Source organism: Triticum dicoccoides, chromosome 3B, assembly GCF_002162155.2.
Source record: "Triticum dicoccoides isolate Atlit2015 ecotype Zavitan chromosome 3B, WEW_v2.0, whole genome shotgun sequence".
NCBI lineage: Eukaryota > Viridiplantae > Streptophyta > Magnoliopsida > Poales > Poaceae > Triticum > Triticum dicoccoides.
The window spans coordinates 518,594,692-518,620,086 of record NC_041385.1 but is presented as its reverse complement, the minus strand read 5'-3'; positions in this window follow the sequence as shown (position 1 = coordinate 518,620,086).

The following is a 25,395-nucleotide window of genomic DNA, read 5'->3' as shown; positions in this document are numbered from 1 at the left end:
TCAAAAGAGCAAGAGAGAAAAGCTTTTAAGCAAAAAAGAGCGCAAAGAAGCTTGTAAGCAAGAGCCATAGCACCATACCATATTTCATACAAATTACCATACTCGATCATCTTGGATCATTGTGACAAGACTCACCGGAACATCATACATATATAGCATACTTGGGATAGAAGCGTAACATTTTTACTTTGTAGGTTGTGCACAAGTATTGTATCTCGCCTATTGAGCAATCATGCTAGCATCACCCTAGTGTTGCACAACAAGACCATTTTATGTGTATTCCATATTTTGAGCTCGTTCCTTGGTTGCACGACCCCATTTATCTATCCATGTGTGTGTTTTCGTGTGCCACATATTGCTTTGGTCTACTTGTTACATTTGCGAATTTGTGAATCTCTTTCAACATTATTGAATCTTGCTAATAATTGCATAAATTTTGAGCCACCATCCTCACGAAGCTACTCCAAAGGCTTTACTTGTGTAGGTGTGAGAATAGACAAGATCCGGTACCAATTGTGCTATTTCCATAATACATTATTGAGTGATCATTGATCCACCTTCAACATTGGATAAGGTACATTTGATCTAGTTCTTCCTTTCTTCCACTCACATTTGGTCTAGTTCTTCCTTTCTCCCACTCACATATTTGCTTGAGATGATGGATAGGCCAAGTACTTCTACCAACCCACTCTTCATCGAGCAAGAAGAGGACCCGAACAGTTACGTCACCAAGCAACACCTATTCAGCATGCAAAGAGCTTTGCACCAAGTGAACGAAGCATTGAGCGACCACATCGACCTACTCGCCACCGACTTGCGACAATCCGTGCTACGTACAAAAGACTACTTAGACAACAAGCTTTCCATCCACATGGAAGAGCTTGATGCTACGATGTTTACTCAAATGAAGAAGTTTTGTGCTTTGATGGTTAACCGTTCTTCTATGACATCGTCATCATCAAGACGGCGCCAGTCAAGCCGACATTCTTCGGAATCTTCTTCGAATGCAATTCTTCCATGAGCTCGCCCGCATCATCGCCAAGACCATGAATATCAACAAGCTCCACAAAACCCATTTCATGGCAATGGTTTACAAGACCGCCTTCGGGAATGTGAACGCCCTCAGTGCCAAGAAAATGATCCCATGGAACAAGAGCAAGCTCCAATCCACCAAGATCACCAAGTAAACCAAGACAGCGAAACCCTACAACAAGAACAACAATGCCGTGAGGAACAAGCCCAGGAAGCAAAACGTGCCCTACGTGAAGCCACACGAGCTGTCAATGAACACAACCATCGTGTGTGCGAAAAATATGAGGCCCTCCGACGAGAGCGACAAGAAGAAGCTGCACGCCTTGAAAAGCGCCAAGAGTTGAGGAACCGTTCAAGAATTACACATCCTTAACGTCAATATAATCAAAAGGAGCACGAGGGGCAAGCGCTTGAAGATCCTCCTCCACGACAAGAGTGTCATCGCCATCGCTGTTGGGGAACGTAGTAATTTCAAAATTTTCCTACGCACACGCAAGATCATGGTGATGATATAGCAACGAGGGGAGAGTGTTGTCTACGTACCCTCGTAGACCGAAGCGGAAGCGTTGACGCAACGTAGAGGAAGTAGTCGTACGTCCTCCGGTTCAACCGATCCAAGTACCGTTACTCCGGCACCTCCGAGTTCTTGACACGCGTACAGCTCGATGAAGCACCCTCGATCTCCGATCTAGCAGAGGCGCCGAGGGGGAGTTCCGTCAGCACGACGGCATGGTGATGATCTTGATGTTCTCCTGTTGCAGGGCTTCGCCTAAGCACCGCTACAATATGACCGAGGTGTAATATCGTGGAGGGGGGCACCGCACACGGCTAAGGAACGATCAATGATCAACTTATGTGTCCTAAGGTGCCCCTCTACCCCCGTATATAAAGGAGGGAGGGAGGAGGTGGCCGGCCCTAGGGGGGCGCGCCATGAGGAGGGGGAAACCTACTCCAAGTAGGTTTCCCTCTCTTTTCCTTATCTTATTTGGAGGGGGAAGGAAAGAGTACTAGTATTAGGAAGTAGTACTAGTAGTAGTAATAGGAAGAGGGGGAAGGAGAAAGGAAAGGGGGGGCCGGCCCCCCTCCCCAATTCGGATTGGGCTTGGGGGGGCGCGCCCCCTTCCCTTGCTCCTTCTCTCTTCCTCCTACATGGGCCCAATAAGGCCCATATACCTCCCGGGGGGTTCCGGTAACCTCCCGGGGCTCCAAACTTCTCCGGAACCTTTCCGGTGTCCAAATATATCCGTCCAATATATCAATCTTTATGTCTCGACCATTTCGAGACTCCTCGTCATATCCGGGACTCCGAACAACCTTCGGTACATCAAAATACATAAACTCATAATATAACTGTCATCGAAACCTTAAGCGTGCGGACCCTACGGTTCGAGAACGATGTAGACATGACTGAGACATATCTCTGGTCAATAACCAATAGCGGGACCTGGATGCCCATATTGTTCCTACATATTCTACGAAGATCTTTATCGGTCAAACCGCATAACAACATACGTTGTTCCCTTTGTCATCGGTATGTTACTTGTCCGAGATTCGATATTCGGTATCCAATACCTAGTTCAATCTCGTTATCGACAAGTCTCTTTACTCGTTCTGTAATACTTCATCTTATAACTAACTCATTAGTTACATGCTTGCAAGGCTTAGGTGATGAGCATTGCCGAGAGGGCCCAGAGATACCTCTCCGATAATCGGAGTGACAAAACCTAATCTCGAATTATGCTAACTCAACATGTACCTTCGGAGACACCTGTAGTACTCCTTTATAATCACCCAGTTACGTTGTGACGTTTGGTAGTACCCAAAGTGTTCCTCCAGTAAACGGGAGTTACACAATTCTCATAGTTACAGGAACATGTATAAGTCATGAAGGAAGCAATAGCAGAATACTAAACGATCAAGTGCTAAGCTAACGGGATGGGTCATGTCAATCACCTCATTCTCCTAATGATGTGATCCCATTAATCAAATGACAACACATGTCAATGGTTAGGAAACATAACCATCTTTGATTAATGAGCTAGTCAAGTAGAGGCATACTAGTGACTATATGTTTGTCTATGTATTCACACATGTATCATGTTTCCGGTTAATACAATTCTAGCATGAATAATAAACATTTATCATGATATAAGGAAATAAATAATAACTTTATTATTGCCTCTAGGGCATATTTCCTTCAGTCTCCCACTTGCACTAGAGTCAATAATCTAGATTACATAGTAATGATTCTAACACCCATGGAGTCTTGGTGCTGATCATGTTTTGCTCGTGAGAGAGGCTTAGTCAACGGGTCTGCAACATTCAGATCCGTATGTATCTTGCAAATCTCTATGTCTCCCACTTGGACTTGGTCCCGAATGGAATTGAAGCGTCTCTTGATGTGCTTGGTCCTCTTGTGAAATCTGGATTCCTTTGCCAAGGCAATTGCACCAGTATTGTCACAGAAGATCTTCATTGGTCCCGATGCACTAGGTATGACACCTAGATCGGAAATGAACTCCTTCATCCAGGCTCCTTCATTTGCTGCTTCAGAAGCAGCTATGTACTCCGCTTCACATGTAGATCCCGCCACGACGCTTTGTTTAGAACTGCACCAACTTACAGCCCCACCGTTTAATAAAAACACGTATCCGGTCTGCGATTTAGAATCGTTCGGATCAGTGTCAAAGCTTGCATCGACGTAACCATTTACGACTAGCTCTTTGTCACCTCCATATACGAGAAACATATCCTTAGTCCTTTTCAGGTATTTCAGGATGTTCTTGACCGCTGTCCAGTGATCCACTCCTGGATTACTTTGGTACCTACCTGCCAAGCTTATTGCTAAGCATACGTCAGGTCTGGTACACAGCATTGCATACATGATAGAGCCTATGGCTGAAGCATAGGGAACATCTTTCATTTTCTCTCTATCTTCTGCTGTGGTCGGGCATTGAGTTTGACTCAACTTCACACCTTGTAGCACAGGCAAGAATCCTTTCTTTGCCTGATCCATTTTGAAATTTTTCAAAATTTTGTCAAGGTATGTACTTTGTGAAATTCCTATTAAGCATCTTGATCTATCTCTATAGATCTTGATGCCCAATATGTAAGCAGCTTCACCGAGGTCTTTCATAGAAAAACTTTTATTCAAGTATCCCTTTATGCTATCCAGAAATTCTATATCATTTCCAATTAATAATATGTCATCAACATATAAGAAATGCTACAGAGCTCCCACTCACTTTCTTGTAAATACAGGCTTCTCCAAAAGTCTGTATAAAGCCATATGCTTTGATCACACTATCAAAACGTTTATTCCAACTCCGAGATGCTTGCACCAGTCCATAAATGGAACGTTGGAGCTTGCACACTTTGTCAGCACCTTTTGGATCAACAAAACCTTCAGGTTGCATCATATACAACTCTTCTTCTAGAAATCCATTCAAGAATGCAGTCTTGACATCCATTTGCCAAATTTCATAATCATGAAATGCAGCAATAGCCAACATGATTCGGACAGACTTAAGCATCGCTACGGGTGAGAAAGTCTCATCGTAGTCAACCCCTTGAACTTGTCGAAAACCTTTTGCAACAAGTCGAGCTTTGTAGACAGTAACATTACCATCAGCGTCAGTCTTCTTCTTAAAGATCCATTTATTCTCAAAGGCTTGCCGATCATCGGGCAAGTCAACCAAAGTCCATACTTTGTTTTCATACATGGATCCTATCTCAGATTTCATGGCCTCTAGCCATTTTGCGGAATCTGGGCTCATCATCGCTTCCTCATAGTTCGTAGGTTCATCATGGTCTAGTAACATGACTTCCAGAATAGGATTTCCGTACCACTCTGGTGCGGATCTTACTCTGGTAGACCTACGAGGTTCAGTAGAAACTTGATCTGAAGTTTCATGATCAATATCATTAGCTTCCTCACTAATTGGTGTAGTTGTCACAGGAACCGGTTCTTGTGATGAACTACTTTCCAATAAGGGAGTAGATACAGTTATCTCATCAAGTTCTACTTTCCTCCCACTCACTTCTTTCGAGAGAAACTCCTTCTCTAGAAAGGGTCCGATTTTAGCAACGAAAATCTTGCCTTCAGATTTGTGATAGAAGGTGTACCCAATTGTCTCCTTTGGGTATCCTATGAAGACACATTTCTCCGATTTGGGTTCGAGCTTATCTGGTTGAAGTTTCTTCACATAAGCATCGCAGCCCCAAACTTTGAGAAACGACAACTTTGGTTTCTTGCCAAACCACAGTTCATAAGGCGTCGTCTCAACGGATTTTGATGGTGCCCTATTTAACGTGAATGCGGCCGTCTCTAAAGCATAACCCCAAAACGATAGCGGTAAATCAGTAAGAGACATCATAGATCGCACCATATCAAGTAAAGTACGATTACGACGTTCGGACACACCATTTCGCTGTGGTGTTCCAGGTGGCGTGAGTTGCGAAACTATTCCACATTGTTTCAAATGTAAACCAAACTCGTAACTCAAATATTCTCCTCCACGATCAGATCGTAGAAACTTTATTTTCTCGTTACGATGATTTTCTACTTCACTCTGAAATTCTTTGAACTTTTCAAATGTTTCAGACTTGTGCTTCATCAAGTAGATATACCCATATCTGCTCAAATCATCTGTGAAGGTGAGGAAATAACGATATCCGCCACGAGCCTCAACATTCATCGGACCACATACATCTGTATGTATGATTTCCAACAAATCTGTTGCTCTCTCCATAGATCCGGAGAACGGTGTTTTGGTCATCTTGCCCATGAGGCACGGTTCGCAAGTACCAAGTGATTCATAATCAAGTGATTCCAGAAGTCCATCAGTATGGAGTTTCTTCATGCGTTTTACACCGATATGACCTAAACGGCAGTGCCACAAATATGTTGCACTATCATTATCAACTCCGCATCTTTTGGCTTCAACATTATGAATATGTGTATCACTACTATCGAGATTTAATAAAAATAGATCACTCTTCAAGGGTGCATGACCATAAAAGATATTACTCATATAAATAGAACAACCATTATTCTCTGATTTAAATGAATAACCGTCTCGCATCAAACAAGATCCAGATATAATGTTCATGCTCAACGCAGGCACCAAATAACAATTATTCAGGTCTAAAACTAATCCCGATGGTAGATGTAGAGGTAGCGTGCCGACCGCGATCACATCGACTTTGGAACTATTTCCCACGCGCATCGTCACCTCGTCCTTAGCTAATCTTCGCTTAATCCGTAGTCCCTGTTTCGAGTTGCAAATGTTAGCAACAGAACCAGTATCAAATACCCAGGTGCTACTGCGAGCATTAGTAAGGTACACATCAATAACATGTATATCACATATACCTTTGTTCACTTTGCCATCCTTCTTATCCGCCAAATACTTGGGGCAGTTCCGCTTCCAGTGTCCAGTCTGCTTGCAGTAGAAGCACTCAGTTTCAGGCTTAGGTCCAGACTTGGGTTTCTTCACTTGAGCAGCAACTTGTTTGCCGTTCCTTTTGAAGTTCCCCTTCTTCTTCCCTTTGCCCCTTTTCTTGAAACCAGTGGTCTTGTTGACCATCAACACTTGATGCTCCTTTTTGATTTCTACCTCTGCGGCTTTCAGCATCGCGAAGAGCTCGGGAATAGTCTTGTTCATCCCTTGCATATTATAGTTCATCACAAAGCTCTTGTAGCTTGGTGGCAGTGATTGGAGAACTCTGTCAATGACGCTATCATCCGGAAGATTAACTCCCAGTTGAATCAAGTGATTATTATACCCAGACATTTTGAGTATATGCTCACTGACAGAACTGTTCTCCTCCATCTTGTAGCTGTAGAACTTATTGGAGACTTCATATCTCTCAATCCGGGCATTTGCTTGAAATATTAACTTCAACTCCTAGAACATCTCATATGCCCCATGACGTTCAAAACGTCGTTGAAGACCCGGTTCTAAGCCGTAAAGCATGGCACACTGAACTATAGAGTAGTCATCAGCTTTGCTCTGCCAGACGTTCTTAACGTCGTCAGTTGCATCAGCAGCAGGCCTGGCACCCAGCGGTGCTTCCAGGACGTAACTCTTCTGTGCAGCAATGAGGATAATCCTCAGGTTACGGACCCAGTCCGTGTAATTGCTACCATCATTTTTCAACTTTGCTTTCTCAAGGAACGCATTAAAATTCAACGGAACAACAGCACGAGCCATCTATCTACAACTAAACATAGACAAGAAAAATACTATCAGGTACTAAGTTCATGATAAATTTAAGTTCAATTAATCATATTACTAAAGAACTCCCACTTAGACAGACATCTCTCTAGTCATCTAAGTGATTACGTGATCCAAATCAACTAAACCATGTCCGATCATCACGTGAGATGGAGTAGTTTCAATGGTGAACATCTCTATGTTGATCATATCTACTATATGATTCACGCTCGACCTTTCGGTCCCCGTGTTCCGAGGCCATATCTGTATATGCTAGGCTCGTCAAGTATAACCTAAGTATTCCGCGTGTGCAACTGTTTTGCACCCGTTGTATTTGAACGTAGAGCCTATCACACCCGATCATCACGTGGTGTCTCAGCACGAAGAACTTTCGCAACGGTGCATACTCAGGGAGAACACTTCTTGATAATTAGTGAGAGATCATCTTAAAATGCTACCGTCAATCAAAGCAAGATAAGATGCATAAAGGATAAACATCACATGCAATCAATATAAGTGATATGATATGGCCATCATCATCTTGTGCTTGTGATCTCCATCTTCGAAGCACCGTCGTGATCACCATCGTCACCGGCGCGACACCTTGATCTCCATCGTAGCATCGTTGTCGTTACGCCATCTATTGCTTCTACGACTATCGCTACCGCTTAGTGATAAAGAAAAGCAATTACACGGCGTTTGCATTTCATACAATAAAGCGACAACCATATGGCTCCTTCCAGTTGCCGATAACTTCGGTTACAAAACATGATCATCTCATACAATAAAATATAGCATCATGTCTTGGCCATATCACATCACAACATGCCCTGCAAAAACAAGTTAGACGTCCTCTACTTTGTTGTTGCAAATTTTACGTGGCTGCTATGGGCTTAAGCAAGAACCAATCTCACCTACGCATCAAAACCACAACGATAGTTTGTCAAATAGACTCCGGTTTAACCTTCACAAGGACCGGGCGTAGCCACACTCGGTTCAACTAAAGTGAGAGAGACAGACACCCGCCAGCCACCTTTAAGCACGAGTGCTCGTAACGGTGAAACCAGTCTCGCGTAAGCGTACGCGTAATGTCGGTTCGGGCCGCTTCATCTCACAATACCGCTGAACCAAAGTATGACATGCTGGTAGGCAGTATGACTTATATCGTCCACAACTCACTTGTGTTCTACTCGTGCATATAACATCAACGCATAAAACCTAGGCTCGGATGCCACTGTTGGGGAACGTAGTAATTTCAAAATTTTCCTACGCACACGCAAGATCATGGTGATGATATAGCAACGAGGGGAGAGTGTTGTCTACGTACCCTCGTAGACCGAAGCGGAAGCGTTGACGCAACGTAGAGGAAGTAGTCGTACGTCCTCCGGTTCAACCGATCCAAGTACCGTTACTCCGGCACCTCCGAGTTCTTGACACGCGTACAGCTCGATGACGCACCCTCGATCTCCGATCCAGCAGAGGCGCCGAGGGGGAGTTCCGTCAGCACGACGGCGTGGTGACGATCTTGATGTTCTCCTGTTGTAGGGCTTCGCCTAAGCACCGCTACAATATGACCGAGGTGTAATATCGTGGAGGGGGGCACCGCACACGGCTAAGGAACGATCAATGATCAACTTGTGTGTCCTAAGGTGCCCCTCTACCCCCGTATATAAAGGAGGGAGGGAGGAGGTGGCCGGCCCTAGGGGGGGCGCGCCATGAGGAGGGGGAAACCTACTCCAAGTAGGTTTCCCTCTCTTTTCCTTATCTTATTTGGAGGGGGAAGGAAAGAGTACTAGTATTAGGAAGTAGTACTAGTAGTAGTAATAGGAAGAGGGGGAAGGAGAAAGGAAAGGGGGGCCGGCCCCCCTCCCCAATTCGGATTGGGCTTGGGGGGGCGCGCCCCCTTCCCTTGCTCCTTCTCTCTTCCTCCTACATGGGCCCAATAAGGCCCATATACCTCCCGGGGGGGTTCCGGTAACCTCCCGGGGCTCCAAACTTCTCCGGAACCTTTCCGGTGTCCAAATATATCCGTCCAATATATCAATCTTTATGTCTCGACCATTTCGAGACTCCTCGTCATGTCCGTAATCATATCCGGGACTCCGAACAACCTTCGGTACATCAAAATACATAAACTCATAATATAACTGTCATCGAAACCTTAAGCGTGCGGACCCTACGGTTCGAGAACGATGTAGACATGACTGAGACATATCTCTGGTCAATAACCAATAGCGGGACCTGGATGCCCATATTGGTTCCTACATATTCTACGAAGATCTTTATCGGTCAAACCGCATAACAACATACGTTGTTCCCTTTGTCATCGGTATGTTACTTGTCCGAGATTCGATCGTCGGTATCCAATACCTAGTTCAATCTCGTTATCGACAAGTCTCTTTACTCGTTCTGTAATACTTCATCTTATAACTAACTCATTAGTTACATGCTTGCAAGGCTTAGGTGATGAGCATTGCCGAGAGGGCCCAGAGATACCTCTCCGACAATCGGAGTGACAAAACCTAATCTCGAATTATGCTAACTCAACATGTACCTTCGGAGACACCTGTAGTACTCCTTTATAATCACCCAGTTACGTTGTGACGTTTGGTAGTACCCAAAGTGTTCCTCCGGTAAACGGGAGTTACACAATTCTCATAGTTACAGGAACATGTATAAGTCATGAAGGAAGCAATAGCAGAATACTAAACGATCAAGTGCTAAGCTAACGGGATGGGTCATGTCAATCACCTCATTCTCCTAATGATGTGATCCCATTAATCAAATGACAACACATGTCAATGGTTAGGAAACATAACCATCTTTGATTAATGAGCTAGTCAAGTAGAGGCATACTAGTGACTATATGTTTGTCTATGTATTCACACATGTATCATGTTTCCGGTTAATACAATTCTAGCATGAATAATAAACATTTATCATGATATGAGGAAATAAATAATAACTTTATTATTGCCTCTAGGGCATATTTCCTTCAATCGCCACCAACACAATGAAGAGCAACGCTACTGCAAGCTCAAGTTCAACATGCCAAAGTTCTCCGGAGGCAATGATCCCGAAGACTACCTTTCATGGGCATTGAAGGTCGATAAGATCTTTTGCTTACCCAACTATGAAGAAGAGAAGAAAATTGCCATGGCATCTCTTGAGTTGCAATACTATGTCCTCATTTGGTGGGAGCAAGTCATTGAGCGACGAGCAGCAAAAGGTGACCCACCTGAGGGAGTCATGGACAAAGGGGTCCTCGGGGCGATGATCCATCATACATGGGCCGGATTGATGGAGCCGTATAATGGCAGGAGGTCTATGAAGCCGTGGTGTGCCCTCCAAGTCAAGGGGGCGCATGATCTTTTCTTCCTTGTTGTAATCTATCTTCGGTAATCCTAACCCTACCCATGTCTATATAAACCGAGGGTTTTTAGTCTTTAGGGCTAGAGCTTCATCCATCACTTCATAACCTTAGGGTTTAGCTCATGCCGATCTCGAGGTAGATCTACTCTATAAACCATGATATATCATCAATACAATCAAGCAGGACGTACGGTTTTACCTCTTCAAGAGGGCCAGAGCCTGGGTAAACACCGTGTTCGTCGTCCCCTGTTATCCATTGATCCTAGATCCACAGCTCGGGACCCCCTACCCCGAGGTCTGCCGGTTTTGATACCGACATTGGTGCTTTCATTGAGAGTTCCGTTGTGCGATCACCAAACAAATCAATTGATCAACTGGTCGATGGAGACCACGCCTGTACTGAGCGCTTTACTACCTGGATCACCTCCTCGTCTTCGGCGGCATATTAGAGCGTGCCGGCCCTGCCAGTCACCTCGACCATATCGGCGGCCTCACCCCCATTGAAGGATCCATTAGTTCAGGAGCATCGACCCCAAGACTAGTAAACTCACGAAAGTTCGGTATCTTTCAAGATCCGGCTCCGAAGCCCAACTTTGACGGAGTACCCGCAGGGCCTCCCGTCGAATCACCGGAGCGTTCGGCACCCCTATGTCCCCAACTGGCAGATCAGTTGGCAGATTTGTTCTGCGCAATGGGATTTTTTGTTGTCAGGCCTACATCCTACGACCGGATCATGCTTAAACCCAATGAATGAGAGATAAACATCCCTCCCATAACTCACCTTATCATCACAGTCGAAGAGGCCCAGGAGGGGCCACGGGCATATAAGCTAAAGACGGTGTACACTTGAATCTCCAGCTCAGAGTCAGACACCAGCCCGGATGTGCGTCCGGACATAACATCCACACAAGTCCCAGCCTTGAACCTATTCGGCCATGCACCAGTTTGGATCTGAGCCCGATGCGGTCAGAATCAGACATGCCTCAACCTCCCATCAAGGACAGTCCGGGCCCACAGCAGGGGAATTCTCGAAATTCTCCCACCCACCCACCACATGGAATACTCTCTAGATCCGGGAAGCCCAGACATATGGGACCTCATGTACGTCAAACAGCTGCCAAACGAGATAATCCACCATTATTGGGCTAGATTTCTCCTGATAAAAAACAGGATGGTACCTTGTTGCGACAAAGAAATAATCAAAGTGTTCCAGTTCAACTGTAGGGACGAGGGCCTCTTAAATGCCCTCACGCGCCGCAGAATTCAAAGCTTCACCGAACTATCACACATGGTGCACAAATATTGCGCCATGGAGGACACACGAAGGGTCCAACAGCTGGGCATGGGGTCACAACCCAGTGCGCATCATAGAAAGCCTCGCCTTAAGGGAGCACACACAAATCGGACACTAGAGCGCGAGCCCAATGAAAAGAAAGCCATCCCAGATCAGTGTTAGATGAGTTGTTGGATAAACCATGCGCAATACACTCGGTCTTGCTAGACGCAAACCCAACCCACAGGCTTTGAGCCTGCTGGGTGCTAAGACAAGTGGCCAAATATGGCGAACCAATCTTGGGCCTTACAACCCCAAATAAACAGTCTTCAGCTTCACCACGGGACCACAATGTCCTTACGGAATACGAGACGTTCTCCTCAAACAACAAAAGGAAAAAGGCTCTTCGAGAGCTCAACTAGATATATCAAGTGATAGCCACACACCCATGGGCAAATACTCCAATCACCTTCTATGAGAAGGATGAGCCAAGCCCCCGTATCAGCCATGCACCAGCCGCACTGGTTCTCGACCCCATCATCGATGGTTTCTGGCTGACCAAAGTACTAATGGACGGAGGCATCGGCCTCAATCTCATTTACGAGGATACACTCGGTAAGATGCAGTTCAACAGGTCTCGCATCAAGCGCAATAACACTACATTTCGAGGTATAATAACCCGGTAGGGAGGCACATTGCTCGGGATGCATAACCCTCGATGTGGTGTTCGGCACACCTGATAACTATAGATCCAAACCCTTGCTATTCCACATTGTGCCCTTCTATAGCGGATACCACGCCCTTCTAGGCCACGAGGCATTCTCGAAATTTTAGGCCATACCACATTACGGGTATATGAAACTCAAAATGCCAGGGCTCAATGGGGTAATTTCACTTAGAAGCAACCCAAGCAGAGCCTTGAAAGCCGAAAATAAAATGGCATCCCTCGCCCTAGAGGCACTATCTGAGGCCCTCGCGGCCGAAGAATTGACAGCTTTACGCACTACTGTCGACAGGGACGACGTGGTTCTCAGTAAAAGACAAAAATCCACATCATTCAAGCCAGCAGACAAAGTAGTAAAATTGCAAGTGCACCCAACAGATCCTAACAAAACGGTGTCTATAGGAGCACAACTAGACCCCGTGGTCGACGAGGCATTAAGGACATTCCTGCATGAAAATTGGGACATATTCGCCTGGCACCCCTCAGACATGCCAGGAATCACACACAGGAAAGCATAGCATAGCCTCAATGTTCTAAAAGGCTTTAAACCAGTGAAATAGATCATGCACCAATTTTCCGAACCCAAACGACAAGCCATGGGTGAAGAACTTGCAAAACTGCTGGAGGCTGGATTCATCCGCGAGATCAAGCACCCCGAGTGGTTAGCAAACCTGGTAATGGTACCAAAGAAAGATAAGTCCTGGTGACTCTGTGTCAATTTCAAAGACCTTAACAAGGCCTGCCCCAAGGATCCTTTCCCTCTGCCGAGGATAGACCAGATTATCGATGCCACCGCTGGACATGACTCACTATGCTTCCTTGACGCATACTCCGGTTACCACCAGATCAAGATGAAAGAGTTCAACCAAGAGGCAACCACATTCATTACCCCTTACAAGCCCTTCTTCTTCAACACCATGCCATTCGAACTGAAAAACACAGGAGCCACATACCAATGCATGATTCAAACATGCCTCGAAAAACAAATTGGCAAAACGGTCGAGGCATACATGGACGATGTGGTTGTCAAAACCAAACACATAGACCAACTTGTAGACGACCTACGCCAAACCTTTGACAACTTGCGAGCTTATGACATACGGGTCAACCCGAAAAAATGTATCTTTGGGGTCCCCGCCGGAAAGCTGCTCGGATTCATCGTTTTCATAGAGGAATCGAGGCCAATCCGGCTAAAATCAGAGCACTATCTCAGCTCGCAATACCAACAGAGCTCAAACATGTCTAGAAGCTGGCAGGGTGTGTGGCAGCCTTGAGCCGCTTCATATCCCGCCTTGGAGAAAAAGCTTTATCACTCTACAAGCTTCTCAAAAGGACCAAGAATTTCCAATGGACAGACGAAGCAACTACGGTGCTGGAGGAGAATAAAACACTCCTAGCCAGCAAACCTATCCTAACAACACCTAGTATCGGCGAGCCCATGTTGCTATATGTTTCAGCCACCAATCAGGTGGTAAGCGCGGCGCTTGTGGTGGAACGGGAATCGAAGGGATATAAATTTCAAGTCCAGAAGCCGGTCTATTACGTGTCTGGAGTGCTAACGCCATGCAAGACACGGTACCCGCACTATCAAAAGATAACCTACACAGTCTTTATGGCGTCCCAAAAGCTTCGGCCCTACTTTCAAGAAGGTTCGGTCACGGTGGCATTGGAGGTCCCCTTGAATGATATAATCATCAACAGGGACGCCACAGGCTGCATCGCCAAATGGGACATCGAGCTTCCCCCCTTCGAGATAATATACAAACCACGCCGAGCCATTACATCTCACGTACTAGCCGATTTCATAGCCGAGTGGACCAAGGCCGAATTACTCCGAGAGTAGTCTACATACTCGCACTGGACAATGTACTTCGATGGCTCCAAGATGTTAGCCGGACTGGGGGCTGGGGTCATTCTTATTTCCCTCACAGGCGACACTATTATGTACGTCCTCCAAGTAATGTACACGGACTCCAACAACACAACCGAATACGAGGCATTGCTGCACGGTCTCCGTATGGCCACGTCGATGGGTGTCCAACGCCTCGAGGTAAGGGGGGATTCAAACTTGGTGGTCTCACAAGTCAACAGCTAATTCGACGCCAAGGACCCCAAGATGACGGCATACAAAAACACGGTCCTCTAAATATCAGCATGATTCGAGGGCCTAGACTTTCAGCATGTCGCTAGAGACAACAATCAAGCGGCTGACGTCCTTTCCCGCATGGGCGCCAAACGTGACCCGGTTCCCAAAAACACCTTCCTCGAGCAGCTCTTCAACCCCTTCATGGTGTGGCAGGATGTTGCCGCTGTTACACTATCCAACGATCCCGCTCACAATAGCTTGCCCGAAAAGGAACAAGACGATCACATCATCGGTGGCTCTGCACTTGAGGAAACGCCTTCCGTGCACGAGGTAATGGCCGTAATCCCACCCTGGACAGAAGCACTGCTAGCCTACCTCACACAACAACAACTTCCAGAGGATCAAACCAAAGCACGACGCATAATTCGCCGCTCTAAAGCATACAAGGTCCATGAGGGTGAACTCTATAGGAAGAGCACCACATGAATTTTACAAAGGTGCATCTCTGAAGAAGAGGGGCAGAAACTCTTGGCAGAAATACACGCACGCATGGGCGGACACCACGCAGCAGCTCGGGCCCTAGTTAGCAAGGTTTTCCGAGCAGGTTTCTTCTGGCCTACCGCTCGCGAAGATGCCTGGACATTAGTCCAACATTGCGTCAGATGCCAGTTGTTTGCCAACCAAAGCCACAGGCCCCCCACAGCTCTTCAGATGATACCGATCACATGGCCTTTCGCGGTCTGGGGTCTTGACATGGTCGGGCCGCTCAGAGGGGGGACAAATAAAATGAAGTACCTATTGGTCATGGTCGACAAATTCACCAAGTAGATCGAGGCAAGACCCGTCACCTTGGCGGAATCTGGACCAGTCGTTGACTTCTTCTTCGATATCATACTCCGTTATGGTGTCCCCCACAACATAATTACCAATAATGGTACCAACTTCACCGCCCAGGAAGTTAAAGACTGGTGCGGCAAAATGGGCATCAATCTCGATTACGCGTCGGTGTACCACGCACAAACCAACGGGTAGGTCAAACGGGCCAACAGACTCATCATGAGTGGCATTAAGCCTCGCCTAGTATGATCCCTCGAACAATCAGACCGGCATTGGGTTGAGGAGCTCGACTCTGTACTCTGGGGGCTGCGCACTACTCCTAATTGATCAACCGGATACACACCATTTTTATGGTATACGGTGCGGAAGCAGTTCTCCCGTGTGACATTATCCATGACGCGCCTCGAGTGCGCATGTACGAGGAAAAGGAAGCCGAACTCAATCGACAGGACGATCTGGATGCATTGGAAGAAGAGAGAGACAAAGCTAGAGTTTGGTTCGCGTTCTATTAGCAGGAAGCGTGACGTTACCACAACCGTGAAGTCCGAGCAAAGACATACACGGCAGGAGACCTTGTCCTCCGACTCCCTGAAAAACAGAAGGATAAACTATCACCTAAATGGGAGGGCCCGTACATCATTGATGAAGTACTCATAGGAGGAGTGTATCGTCTTTGCCGCCCGTCCGATGATGGCCTAGAGTCGAACCCGTGGAACGCAGCAAGGCTATGGCATTTTTACGCCTGAATCCGACATAAACTTTTGCCTTCTCCCCCTCTTTGTTTCTTACCCTTTTCCTTCTTCTTCCGGTGTGGTGCTAGTTCGGCTAAACCGAACCATACCAAGCGCATACTATATAGACCATTGAATGTAACACCCAGCTCTTCTTGCGGACTCCCTTAGAAGAGCTTAATAAACGTATAAATTGCATTCGCCCCAATTGCAACCTTCTCATATGTGTTAAGCCATCATATGCACTCGTTTGACTTAAGATCTTTGTCATGTTGGGTTGTCTGGCTCCTGTGCTTACCCCTATGTTCCCGATTGTTCGGCTAGGGCATAAATGGAGCACCTCTGCGATTGTTACTACCGGGTCACCCGGGACCGTACCTCTGACGGGTGAAGCCGAAAGCTAGCATTCTTATAGAATACAATAAGTCGGCCTACGGGAAGTGAATACAGCCTCGAGCTTACGGCCAGGGCTCCTTTTACAACCATTGGCGTCCGTTGACCCTATGTGTCCGGACTATAATTTTACTTGATGAAAGGAACTCTTGGAGGAACTATTTTCATCGAAATATTTTTCTTATGATAAACAATAATATAACATCACTCTTCGCATAAGTTTCGTATGTGTAAACCAGAGGCCAGATTTCCTGGCCTGGAATTATTGTCTTGTTTCCTATGGCACAAAGTACGAAACACTCCTCAATCTCTGATTAGAGAGGCAGAAGCCGATGGCCGGTCAAGACAACATTCTTTAAAAAATAACAATAAGAACGTGGATTGAGCATGGTCAACGTTAAGTACATAGATACATAGAATTGACAAAACTACTCATTCTCAACATTGTCTATCAGTTATTCTAAAGCACAATCATGTTGAGAATAGCGAGAAGCTTGCATCACTTCACCATACACCAAGCTTAGTGGTATCTCCTGACCATCAGGGCCCACAGGACCAACCCGGGCCATATGCACAAGATCTAGCTTGGTGAAGCAGTTTTACCATAGCCCACGCTTGGCGTGCCCCTTCTCGGCAGGCCGAGATCTTCCATAATTAAAACCTTTGCCGACCCCCTTTAAAACGACTGGCTAGTTCGTCCATACTGTCTGACGGTGTATCTGACGGCCATAATGCCTCTGCCATGCTCTTCATGGCTTTCCGGGCCTTTTCATAGGTCGCGTCAGCTCCTTTAGAAGGTTCCCATCATACGTGCCTACTTCTTCCTCAGGCCGCCCAGTCAGGAGACCTACCAAGAAGGCGTGGCACATCATTAACATATCAATGACTGAGGGAGTTCCGGACTAGGGGGTGTCCGGATAGCCGAACTATCATCATCAGCCGGACTCCAAGACTATGAAGATACAAGATTGAAGACTTCGTCCCGTGTCCGGATGGGACTTTCCTTGGCGTGGAAGGCAAGCTTGGCGATACGGATATGTAGATCGCCTACCTTTGTAACCGACTCTGTGTAACCCTAGCCCTCTCCGGTGTCTATATAAACCGGATGGCTTTAGTCCGTAGGACGAACAACAATCATCCCATAGGCTAGCTTCTAGGGTTTAGCCTCCTTGATCTCGTGGTAGATCTACTCTTGTAACCCACATCATCAATATTAATCAAGCAGGACGTAGGGTTTTACCTCCATCAAGAAGGCCCAAACCTGGGTAAAAACATCGTGTCCCTCGTCTCCTGTTACCATCCGCCTAGACGCACAGTTCGGGACCCCCTACCCGAGATCCGCCGGTTTTGACACCGACATTGGTGCTTTCATTGAGAGTTCCTCTGTGTTGTCACCGATAGGCTCGATGGCTTCTTCGATCATCAATGACGATGCAGTCCAGGGTGAGACCTTCCTCCCCGGACAGATCTTCGTATTCGGCGGCTTCGCACTGCGGGCCAATTCGCTTTGCCAGCTGGAGCAGATCGAAGGCAACGCCCCTGGCCGTCAGGTCAGATTTGGAAGTTTGAACTTCGTGGCTGACATCCGCGGGGACTTGATCCTCGACGGATTCGAGCCACAGCCGAGCGTGCCGTACTGTCACGATGGGCATGATTTAGCTCTGCAGCCGGATAGTACCCTGGAGGCCGCACTCGAACCCGCTCCGATCTTCGACTCGGAGCCGGCTACGCAGACCAAGGATGGATGGCTAGACACCACCTCGGGGGCTGCAACCTCTATGGTGATAGAGCCGAACACCGATCTTGTCCCCCATGAAGCTCGTGACTCTGAGGTGTCGGACTCCTTGCCGGACTCCGGACCTCCCGCGCCCCCTCCAGTCGAATCCGATTGGGCGCCGATCATGGAGTTCACCACAGTGGACATCTTTCAACACTCACCTTTTGGCGACATCTTGAGTTTGCTAAAGTACCTCTCGTTATCAGGAGAGGCCTGGCCGGACTGCGGCCAGGACGGTTGGGATGCGGACGACGAAGAAATTCAGAGCCCACCCACCACCCACTTGGTAGCCACTGTCGACGATCTAACCGACATGCTAGATTACGACTCTGAGGACATCGACGGTATGGACGAAGATGCCGGAGACGAGCAAGAACCAGCACCCATCGGACACTGGAAAGCCACCTCTTCATACGACATATACATGGTGGATATCCCAAAGGATGGGAACGGCGAAGGAATAGCGGAGGATGACCCCTCCAAGAAACAGCCCAAGCGCCGGCGTCAGCGGCGCCGCTCTAAATCCCGCCATAGCAAGAACGAGGATTCCGGCACCGAAGACAATAATACACCGGATAGCGCCGAAGACAACCCACTCCAGCAAAATCCAGCACAGGAGGAGGGGGACGCCAGCCCTCATGAGAGAGCGGCCGGAGAAGAGGTAGAGGACTATATGCCTCCCTCCGAAGACGAGGCAAGCCTCGACGATGACGAATTCGTCGTGCCCGAGGATTCCGTCGAACAGGAGCGTTTCAAACGCAGGCTTATGGCCATGGAAAACGGCCTTAAGAAAAAGCAGCAGCAGCTTAGAGCTGATCAAGATCTGCTAGCCGACAAATGGACTGAAGTCCTCACGGACGAAGAGCATGAACTCGAACGCCCCTCCAAAAGCTACCCCAAACGTAAGCTGCTCCCCCGATTAGAGGTGGAGGCATATGATACCGCTTCACCAGAAGACAATACGGCTGATCGACCACCCTGTGGTCGCGACAGAGAGGCCTCAAGGCCCTTCACTAGACCCGTACCCCGGCATTGCTCGAAAAGCACAAGGCCACAGGGGAACACTCTGGACCTGCGAGACATATTGGAGGATAAGGCAAGACAATCAAGATCGATCTATGGATCACGTGGGCGCCCCACGATACGTGACGATCGCCGTCACCCCGGACACAGTAAGTCCGGCCGGGCCGAACACAATAGACAAAGCTCTTTTGAGCTCCGTCGCAATATCACCCAGTACAGAGGCGCCTCACACCCACTGTGCTTCACAGATGAGGTAATGGATCATCAAATCCCAGAAGGGTTTAAACCCGTCAATATTGAATCTTATGATGGCACAATAGACCCCGCGGTCTGGATCGAGGACTATCTCCTCCACATCCACATGGCCCGCAGAGACGATCTCCACGCCATCAAATATCTCCCACTCAAACTTAAAGGACCAGCCCGGCACTGGCTTAACAGCTTGCCAGCAGAGTCAACCGGGAGTTGGGAGGACCTAGAAGCCGCATTCCTCGATAACTTCCAAGGCACGTACGTGCGACCACCAGATGCAGATGACCTAAGCCACATAATTCAGTAGCCAGACGAATCGGCTAGACAATTCTGGACACGGTTCTTAACCAAGAAAAAACAAATCGTCGACTGTCCGGATGCCGAGGCCCTCGCGGCCTTCAAACATAACATCCGCGACGAGTGGCTTGCCCGGCACCTGGGACAGGAAAAGCCGAAATCCATGGCAGCCCTTACATCACTCATGACCCGCTTCTGTGCGGGTGAGGACAGCTGGCTAGCATGCAGCAACAACCTCAACAAAAATTCTGGCAGTCCGGATATCAAGGACCGTAGTGGCAGGTCGCATCGCAACAAAAACAAACGCCGCATTAACGGCGATAACAGTGAGGATACGGCAGTCAATGCCGGATTCAGAGGCTCTAAACCCGGTCAACGGGAAAAGCCATTCAAAAGAACAACTCAGGGTCCGTCCAATTTGGACCGAATTCTCGACCGCTTGTGCCAGATACATGGCACCCCTGAAAAACCAGCTAACCACACCAATAGGGACTGTTGGGTGTTCAAGCAGGCAGGCAGTTAATTGCCGAAAACAGCGACAAGGGGCTACATAGCGACGACGAGGAAGAGACCCGACCGCCGAACAATAGAGGACAGAAGGGTTTCCCCCCACAGGTGCGGACGGTGAACATGATATATGCCACGCACATACCCAAAAGGGAGCGGAAGCATGCACTCAGGGATGTATACGCGATGGAGCCAGTTGCCCCGAAGTTCAATCCATGGTCCTCTTGCCCGATCACCTTTGACCGAAGGGACCACCCCACCAGCATTCGCCATGGTGGGTTCGCCGCATTGGTTCTAGACCCAATCGTCGATGGATTTCATCTCACCAGAGTCCTGATGGACGGCGGCAGCAGCCTAAACCTGCTTTATTAGGACACGGTGCGCAAAATGGGCATAGACCCCTCAAGGATTAAACCTGCCAAGACGACCTTTAAAGGCGTCATACCAGGTGTAGAAGCCAATTGTACAGGCTCAGTTACACTGGAAGTGGTCTTCGGATCCCCGGATAACTTCCGAAGCAAGGAGTTAATCTTCGACATAGTCCCGTTCCGCAGCGGCTATCATGCCTTGCTCGGACGTACCGCATTTGCAAAGTTCAACGCGGTGCCGCACTACGCATACCTCAAGCTCAAGATGCCAGGCCCTAGAGGAGTCATCACGGTCAACGGAAACACTGAACGCTCCCTTCGAATGGAGGAACATACAGCGGCTCTCGCGGCAGAAGTACAAAGCAACCTTTTAAGGCAATTCTCGAGTCCGGCTGCCAAGCAGCCGGACACAGATAAGCGTGCCCGGAGTAACCTACAACACGACCACCTGGCACGTTCCGAGCACGCGTAGCAGTGCGGCCCCAACCCCAGCCCCTGTAAAACATTAAGACAGACCCTTTGCGTACTCCATTACGCTCTGAAGATACAATGGGCATGGGGCAAGGGGCTTGACCACGATAAACCCAGACTGCGGCTCAACCGCACCAGGGGCTCTTAAGTGTGTCGTTTCTTTTTCTTTTCCTCTTATTTTTTACCTACAGGACACAGTTCGTCAGAGGCCCTGTCCGGCAGCAGACATGCCGAACCCACGATGCAACAGCCAGGGAAGGAGAAAGGCTATAACGAAAATCCAGGTGGTCTCCATCATGAACATTAAATTTGTTTTATGCATTATTCCGTAGCCTACCCCTGGAGGGGGACATGTTAAACAGTCCCATCCCTTGCTTACCGCACCACTTGTATCGTCCTGCACTTACAGCAGTTTTTATTGAATAAAGCAATGCAACACATTTTTGCTTCTAGTTGCATTTCTTTCTTACACATATGTTCATCTATGACATGTTGCATCCGTATGTTTTGGTAGGGCTAAATACACCAGGGGCTTATGTTTCCCGCGTTATGGTGTGATAAGTCCGAACACTTTCACAAGTGCAGCACCCCGAACTTATAGCATTATATGCATCGGCTCCGAATCATGTTTTTGGGTCAATAGTTGGGTTTGCCCGGCTCCCATGTTTTGGTACCTTACGTTTCGTTTTATCGGCTAAGGTAGCACTGGGAGAACCACTGCGATTGCGCCCCAGTTGAGCTGGGTTAACGCCTCAGTGGAGAAAGCTAAAACTGACCGTCATGATGAGGCGAGAGCTGGTCGCTGTTCGAGAGGTTCTTTGTGAGTCCCTAAAGACTTATGCCGCTTCGAGCGAGGAGCCGGATTCTGTCCGGCCAAGGCGTGGATAGCGCCCCAAATTCGGCCTTTCGAAAACTAGGGGCTTCGCCGAAATTTAAAATTATAGAATTCTATGGCTAAGTGAGAGTGTTCAAGCATTATAAGTCCGGTTGCCTTGTTCGTTGTGTTGAGCGCCTCCCTAGATGGACCCAAAAATGGGAACAAGAGCGCTCGAGTTTATCCCGAACACCCCAGCACTCGTGGCATGGGGGCTGAAGCCGATGACTTGCCATCTCTCAGATTTGATAAACAGCCGCACAGAAGGTAATATTTTAAATTAACAAGCGTTGCTTAGCGCATATGAACCAAGTTTTCAGCGCACAGGATAACAAAATGCGAGTCTACTCAAATATTACATCTTTGGAGCACTCACCCGCAATAGTGCGGGCGCCCTTCAGCACACTCTTATAATACATCTCGGGCGTACGATACTCCTTGCCCTCTGGTGGTGGGTCCGTCACAAGCTTCTGGGCATCCATCTTGCCCCAGTGCACCTTTGCGCGGGCAAGGGACCGACGGGCACCTTCAATACAGGCAGAATGCTTGATGACTTCAACCCACGGGCACGCATCCACCAGCCGCCGCACCAGGCCGAAGTAGCTCCCAGGCATGGCCTCCTTAGGCCACAGCCGAACTATGAGGCCCTTCATGGCCTGTTCGACTGCCTTGTGGAGCTCGACTAGCTGCTTCAGCTGGTCGCTAAGGGGCACCGGATGTTCAGCCTCAGCATACTGAGACCAGAAGACCTTCTCCGTCGAGCTCCCCTCCTCGGCCCGGTAGAATGCAGCAGCATCGGACACGCTGCGAGGAAGATCTGCGAACGCTCTTGGAGAGCTCCGAATTCGGGTAAGCGACAGGTAATTAACACTCACATGCTTACTTTGCATGAAAAATGCCTTACCCGCTGCTATTTTCTTTACCGCCTCGATCTCCTGGAGGGCCTTGTAGGCTTCGGCCTTAGCGGCTTTGGCACTCTCAAGAGCCGTTGCAAGCTCAGACTCTCGAGTCTTCGGGTCACGCTCCAGGCTCTCATGTTTCCTCATGAGATCCTGGAGCTCTTGCTGTACCTCCGCCACCCGCGCCTCCTGTTTCTCTCGCTCGGTGCGCTCCGCAGCCGCATTGCGTTCGGCCGCGGCCACCGCTTCCTTTAGGGTCGCCACCTCGTTAGTGGCCCCTGCAATACCCCAGTTATCAGTGCGGCAGAGGTCAGCAGCACAGCCTGCAATCCCATATTGACATATTTTCATGACTCCTGCGATTATCTTTCTAAAGATCCTCAGTCCGGCTTTTCTTTTCGAACACCGAACCGAGCATCAGGGGCTACTGTCTATGCGGTACCATTTTACATATATTGAAATTCTTACCTCAAAGCCTATTAGAAGGCTGCTGCAGGCTTCGGTCAGCCCGCTCTTGGCGAGCTGAACCTTCTGAATCACCACACTCCTAACAGTGCGGTGTTCCTCTTTGATGGAGGCGCCGTTGAGCACCTCCAGCAAATTATCCGGCACCTCCGGTTGGACGGAGGCAGCCGGCGTCGCGGTCTTGCCCTTCTTCCGAAGGGGTCGCCCGCCAGACTCCGGAGCCACTATGGGTTCCAGGGCTGAGTCTGGTGCAAAGTCCGGGAGGTTGTCCTGCGACACCTCCGGGGCCCTCTCCTCCTGGTGGGTCCCTTCCTGGGATCCCACCTCGGCATCGTCCGCATCACGGGGGGTGGTGGCAGTCGGAAGAGAATCCATATCCGACGCCCCTAAGGACCCGCTCTACGAAGTGGGGAGATCATCCTTAGGCGGACTGCAGGGTTGTATGCGGCATTAGAAAGACATAATGTGGCGGAAAACGAAAACCTTGAAGTTATTCGGGAGTCCGGATACTTAGGATCTCGCCAGAGGCTTGGCCCTTGGAGGCCAGTCCTCGTCGTCGTCACTGGCGTTGGCGGAATAGTCCGGGGAAGAGTTTTTCCCCTCTTGGACCGTTCGGCCTCCCTTGTTGGGGAGGCCTTCCTTTTCTTCCCTCCCCCCGCTGGGGGAGAGGCTTTCTTCTTCTCCTCGCCTTGGTGGGAGGAGTCGGCCTCGGATTCATCATCCGATAGCACCTGAAAACGGGAACTCCTCCGAGTCCCCGTGGCCTTCTTCTTGGCCTTCTTCTCCGGCACCACGTGGGGTGCCGGAGCCAGCAGCCCCGTTAGGCGGGCGTCAGCTGGGTCCTCTGGCAATGGGGCCGGACAAATAGCCTGTGCGGCCTTCTTCAGCCAGTCCTGTCAAAGGAAAGGGAGTTTAGATCCCGCATAGAGTCAAACTATGAATAACAAGCATCCCGTAAAGGACAATATCACTTACCTCGTCAGCTGGACGCTGCGAGCTGAATCTGCGATCTTCGGTAGCGGATGCGGGAGCCTCGGCGCCCTTGAACAGCACCTTCCAGACCTCTTCGTACGTAGTGTCGAAGAGCCCATTCAAAGTCTGGTGCTGCGCCAGATCGAACTCCCACATATTGAAGCCTCGTCGTTGGCACGGGAGAATCTGGCGGATGAGCATGACCTGGACTACGTTGACAAGCTTGAGCTTCTTGTCCACCAGCTTTTGGACGCAGGCTTGGAGTCCGGTCAGCTCCTCCGGATCGCCCCAAATCCGGCCGCTCTCTTTCCAGGAGGTGAGCCGTGTGGGGATGCCGGATCTGAATTCGGGGGCCACTACCCAATCAGGGTCACGCGGCTCGGTGATGTAGAACCACACCGATTGCCACCCGTTAATGGTTTCCACGAAAGTACCCTCCAGCCACGTAACGTGGGACATCCTGCCCACCATGGCGCCTCCGCACTCCGCTTGGCTGCCCTTCACAACCTTCGGCTTGACACTGAAGGTCTTGAGCCACAAGCCGAAGTGGGGCTGGATGCAGAGGAAGGCCTCGCACACGACGATAAACGCCGAGATGTTGAGAATAAAATTCGGGGCCAGATCATGGAAATCTAGGCCGTAGTAGAACATGAGCCCCCGGACAAAGGGATGAAGTGGGAAGCCCAGTCCGCGGAGGAAATGGGGAAGGAATACTACCCTCTCATGGGGCCTGGGGGTGGGGATGAGCTCTCCCTCGTCGGGGAGCCAATGCGCGATGTCGCTGGACAAGTATCCAGCGCTGCGCAGCTTCTGGATATGCCCCT